The sequence below is a fragment of the Abramis brama genome (assembly GCF_963993115.1).
Source record: "Abramis brama genome assembly, chromosome: 15".
NCBI classification, from domain to species: Eukaryota; Metazoa; Chordata; class Actinopteri; order Cypriniformes; family Leuciscidae; genus Abramis; species Abramis brama.
In genome coordinates, this window is record NC_139977.1 from 23,172,810 (window position 1) to 23,178,662 (window position 5,853).

Below are 5,853 nucleotides of genomic sequence, written 5' to 3' on the forward strand. Positions count from 1 at the left end.
AATGCCAGACTCAAGCAGGAGAACGTCTTCAGGTGATGAGAGGGCTACATACAACACAGCCTCCAAAGACATTTTATGGAAAGAATTCCCACTATGAAAGTAAAGCAACTAGATACTTAAAAAAAGACGGTATATCTGAAAGTGTGTGAGAGCACGCAGCCACCGCAAACTTCACATTCAGTAATATAACATGCGGGAGATATATGGTACCCCATAGAACGGTAAATGTCAGGAGAAATCCATTCATCTCCCGGGATAACTTTTAACCCTCTCCATTTTGTTAGTCTGAACCCACCTTTTGGGCAAATATGTTACAAAGATGTGCTCTCTCTCTCTCTCTCTCTCTCTCTCTCTCTCTACGGTTGTGCCGGTCTGCGTGGACTCTTCTCGTCTCCGTTTCAGCTGGAGAACAGGGAGCGCGTCGCGTTCACCGGCTGCCCTTTAGCTCAGCCGTGCTGCAAAAGCATACATTTTAATGATGAGACCTTTTCTTTTAAATAACTCCTCTACAGGAGAAAAATAAATTGCTGTTCAAGAGGAAATATTACACTGGGCATTGTGGGATTGAGAGGGATTGAGCGGAACGGGCCGTGTGACCCATACATCACAGCCAACCTGTATAAATTAAGATATAAATAGCTTTATACAGAGAAACTTTACCTTGGGTCCTCTTCCGAAGGAGTGTGTGTGTGCAAGGCCTTGCGCACAGACGGAAGAGTGTGTTTGTGTATGTGTAAGAGGGGTAGAAGGGAGAGAGTGTGTTTGTATGTGTGTATGACACAGAAAATCCCCCTTGGAGTGCTGGGCAAACAGAAAGCAGGCCGTATAAAGGCTGAAAAGACCTCGCTTGGTTATTGTATATTCCTCGCCTGGATCCCCGTAAAGACCCCCATAGCCCTGCACTGTCACCGGGGCCACTGTGTCATCACGGACAGCCGGCTTTAGATGGAGCCCTGGCGAAGGCTCCAAAAGGAAATTAAAAGGGGATTATGGCTGCCTGACACGCTGAAGGGATTCGCTAGGCCTGGGTTTTATTTAGTTCTCGGTGCTGTGCGCTGCCTGAAGTGTGAGGAGGGACCAGGGTAGGTCTGTTCAAAGCCTTCACTCCGCTCTGCTTATCTACCAAAACTGATGTAATATTTCAGAACGGCATATATGTGTTAGGCCCACGGGAAATGCTTGCATTCCATCTGCACCTGCAAGTTTATCGAATCCATCGCACACAAGAGAAAAGAAATTGCTGTTTAAATAAACATATAAGTGAATTCCAGCTTCTCAAATTTTGATTTCATTGACGAATAAAGAGGTAAACACAATGTCAGTTCAAAGCACTACAGCTGAAGAATTAAACTGATGCATGTTTTTTTTATTATCCTTTTGATAAGATGCACAGCCTACTTTGAATGTGCTCTAACTCTGGATAAAACCAAGTGCAAAATGAATAAATATGAAATATAAAAGATTTCTATTTCTATAGACCTCCTGCAGTCTGTTCACTGACCATCTGATGCAAATTGGACACAAAATGGTAAGAGGCGGTCAAAATAGGCAGTTCCAATCTAACTGGCTGACCTTACGGACTTCCGGGAGAAGGACACGCAGGTTTTTTTTTTGTTTTTTTTTACCAGTCTGCCCGGAAACAAAGTCATGTTTACAAAGTATACTGATATAATGATAAATGGGCTTATGAGGATGAAATAACCACTGGATTTACTGAAATTTGTACGTGTAATGGCATTTAATTTAACCAGACAATTGACAGCACCCATTGAAAAAAAATAGTATGGAAGACAATGGGTGCTGTGACTGCTGTCAATTGTCTGGTTACCAACATTCTTTAAAATATATTCTTTTGTGTTCAACAGAAGAAAGAAACTCATACAGGTTTGGAACACCTTGAGGGTGAGTAAGTAAAGACAAAATTTAAATTTTGGGGTGAACTATCCCTTCTGCAAGCTGAATTTCAAAACTATGTTTTGTCTGTTAAATAGTCTGTTTTAAATGATTTTGGATGGAAAGAAATTCTTATCTTAAATACAATAGGCTAGTCTCAGCAAAGAATTTGTTCTCTCTACTGTCACTCTGACAGAACGCTTTGTGGGTCTTTGCGCCTATTTGTGTGTGCGTGTGTGTGTGTGTGTGCGTATGTGTGTGTGTGTGGCAGCATTATCAATTATCCAGTGCGCAGTCTCACTCTAGCTCGGTGTTAAATTAAGTTGTCAGTGCTGTCTTCACAATTTCCCCTTCACAGAGGTAGACGCTGATGGGGCCTGACGGCCGCTTGGTGGTTCTCCTCGCCGGCTGCCGGCCCGCATCGTGCCTGCAATTCATCAGCGCACATCCAGAGCGCAGTCCACGAGCCAAACTCTGCCAGCCAGCCGGCAGCATGGCCAACCCAGCCCAGCGTACTGCTGCCTGCGACGGATGGGAAGAGAATGAGCTAGATCACCTTCCAAAAAACACATAGCAAAGAGGGATTGGAGTTTGGCCTACTCCGATAGTGTGTCTAGTCTTTGTGTGCATGCTTGTCAAAGATGTAACCAACTGTTCAAGATTTGGGGGACCAAATATAAAAGTTGTGATTATTATAAAAAATGATACATTTTGATTGGATGAGCTCTGTTTCATTGTAAGCTGACTATAAATGCACACCGTTGACTGCATAATCCAAAAGCTTTATAAATTATAAAGAGGTAGGTAGGCAACAAGTCACCAAATGCAATATTTGCGTAACATCTTGTCTATTAAGATGCATTTATCTGGCTGGCACTGACTATCCCAAAATCTTATCTAAATCAAAATCTTAAAAGGAAAAGGGTGCTTGAAGGGATATTTATGAATAACTCATGACTTAATTTCTACTGGGAAATAAGCATTACAGTCACTAAATATCTTTGAAGCTTATTTGAATTTGTTTTAAGATTATTAGACACTGGCGTCTTGAAAACCTGATTCCTTAGAAAGTACCTTAATACAAAAACACTCCATGCAAATCATTATTAGAGTCGGCATGAAATTAAAATTCCTATCTATTTTCAAATAGCACCTTATTGAACATTGTGAACGATTCATCCATGCATGTTTCATTTTCAAAAGAAACATTTTAACCTATTTTATTTACTTTGAATCAAAATGTCATAACTCGATCTTCCTTTTCAGATCTGTCTCCAGCCCATTTAACAACCAATGGACATGTACGCCACAATACGGAAGATCTGTCACTTCTATGAATCTGTTTTATAGCAACTTTACCTGACAAGGCAGTAAGGCAGATGCCTAAGGTTTCAGACACAGCCAATAATCAGCAAAGGCAAATATAATAACTATAAGTTTTTATAAAAGTAATAACCCACTTAAGGCAGTTACAGTGATTTTGCTATAGTTAGGTGGGCACCACAAAAGTTTTATTAATTGACAGATAACTTGAATATTGCAGGTGATGTATCCACCCTCAATGGTGCTTGTGCATTTCTTCTGCAAAGTCTGTGTTTTCCTGGTTATGACAGGGAGGTGAATAAAGAGTAAGAAAAATGAGATTTTAGATGTGTATGCATGAGAGAAAGCAAGCAAAAGAAAAAGAGAGAAGGGGGTATGAGAGCGCAGTTTGTGGACAGCAAAGCCCATGAGACACATAACTTGGCAGCTTACCTGCTTAAAGGGCACTGGCAGGAAAGCTGGACAGGCATATATGTCACCCTCCCTCTCTTTCTCTCGCTCCAGAAGGCTGAAGGACACAGGAAGAGTCTGGGCACAGCGCAGCCAAGCAAGCAGCCAGACGGCCGGGCCGCAGTAATAATGGAGAACTGTATAACAGCGGGGCACTAAGCTCTCTGTGCTTAAGTATTTATTTGTGATGAATAGTAATGACGGCACACTTACAAAGCACTTGTTTAATATGGAATGGCCTAAGGGGCGGGTATCATTCGAGCAAATGAATCTCACTGCGCCTCCCTCAGCCCTCCATAACATGTGCTGGCCCTTTTCACTGTCCCTGCCCCAAAGTTAAATAAAACATTTCATGCCATTTTCAGTTATTAACCTACTTAATTGAGAAAAAAAGTCAATGATTTATTTCTATTTGGGCTCTGCTGCTACACAGCTGTCACGGACGGGTGGTAACCTAAATAATCAATTGATGCGCTTTTTGGTCTCTGGGAGTTGATTGGACGCCACTATAAAGGAAAAGAGCTTCTATTGCTGTACTTCAAAAAAAGCCCCAAAAGCTTCATCACGCCACGGCTGTTAAATATGAGCGTCGTCAACCCCTACTGAGATTTATTACGAGCGCCTCGCAGAAGAACAAACAACAGACAGTTTAGCTAACAGTTTGCGGCACAGTACTGTTACTGCCATGCAAATAAGGATAGATCAGCTTTTCAACAAAAGGCTGTTAAACACCCCCTTCTGTTTACAAGCCCTTCTGATGTGAACACCCATCATCAAAAGGCAGAAAGTCACCAGCTGTGGTTTAGCACTGGCTACTCAAACAGTCATGATCTCGTGTTGTGACACTAAGCCATCATTGGCTCGGCAGGAAGTCTCACATTGGAGTGGTAATGCGCGAAACAGTGCTGATCTGTTTTGTGTTTTTCTCATTGAAGTAGTATTTCACAGAAAAATGGAGATTCTGTCATCATTTACATTTACACAGAACACATTTTCACACAGCAACCAGTGGGTGTCATGCTTTAAAAAGTACACAAAAAGCACCATAAAATACTATAAATGTCACCGATGCACTCCATGACTCTAATGCTATACTCCAAGTCTCATGTAACCATGCACGTTAGTATTGTGTGAGGAATAAAACAAAATCTAAAACGCTGAAAATCTTTGCTTAACTCTATTGTTTCTTCCAATGTAACTGATAGGGACACAAAACATTTGAATAATCAGAAGAATGAATGAGATTTGAGCAACAGTGGAAGGGAAAATTATACTACTTATATTACTGTATATATAAAAGTAGTATAGTATAATAGTAGAAAAGAGCACTTATTCCGCTAAACTTCTACTGTATTCAAACGGTAGAAAAAAAGTCATATGGGTTGGGAACAACATGAGAGTAAGTAAATAATCACAGAGGTTTAATTTTCAACTGAGACACTGGTCCTAAATCAGTGTAAAAACACAAATCGATGGTGTGATGGTTGACACAGATTACACCCATTCTCACCTGACTCATTACTGCTACACAGGAGAAAAGCCCTGTGCTTAATCGGCCACTCAAACGTTCCTGGGCCATGTTTAAGAGGTGCCACCTGGCCAAGAGAGAAGAGGGAGCAAAGCAAACAGAGAGACAAGTGGAGAGCAGAGAGGAAATGGAGCAGAGGGTTTCAGTGCCTTCATTTGCCAGTGTTTCTGTCCACCCCCCACTGCTGGGAGAGGATAGAGAGGATAGAGGCAGAGAGAGAGAGCGAGAGAACTATGCCATGCTGCAGTATGCCCACAGTGTGCCAAGGACAACAGAGCAGAATTAACCCCTGAGTGGAGGCAAGAGAATGTGTGATTCTCTAAAATCTGGGTTAGACCCTTTCACTTGGATCAAGCTTGTACTGCTAAATACTGTGCAACATAAGGATGAAAATCTATTGCCTATATTATCTGATATGACCTTTTCGTGGGTTAATTAACATTTCAAGTCCTCTAGGATCTGACTTTGCCAAACTCAAATATGTTAGATATGACTAGGTACGTGGGTTAAGTCTATGAATCTTTATACCTAAACACTGCTGAAAGCTTTTGATTGACTGACAAACATAATTTTCGTTATAAAACAGATCAGAATTTAAATTTATTTGAAGCATCATTCAGCTCACGGCCACATTAACACCTCAGAAATGTGCATTCATT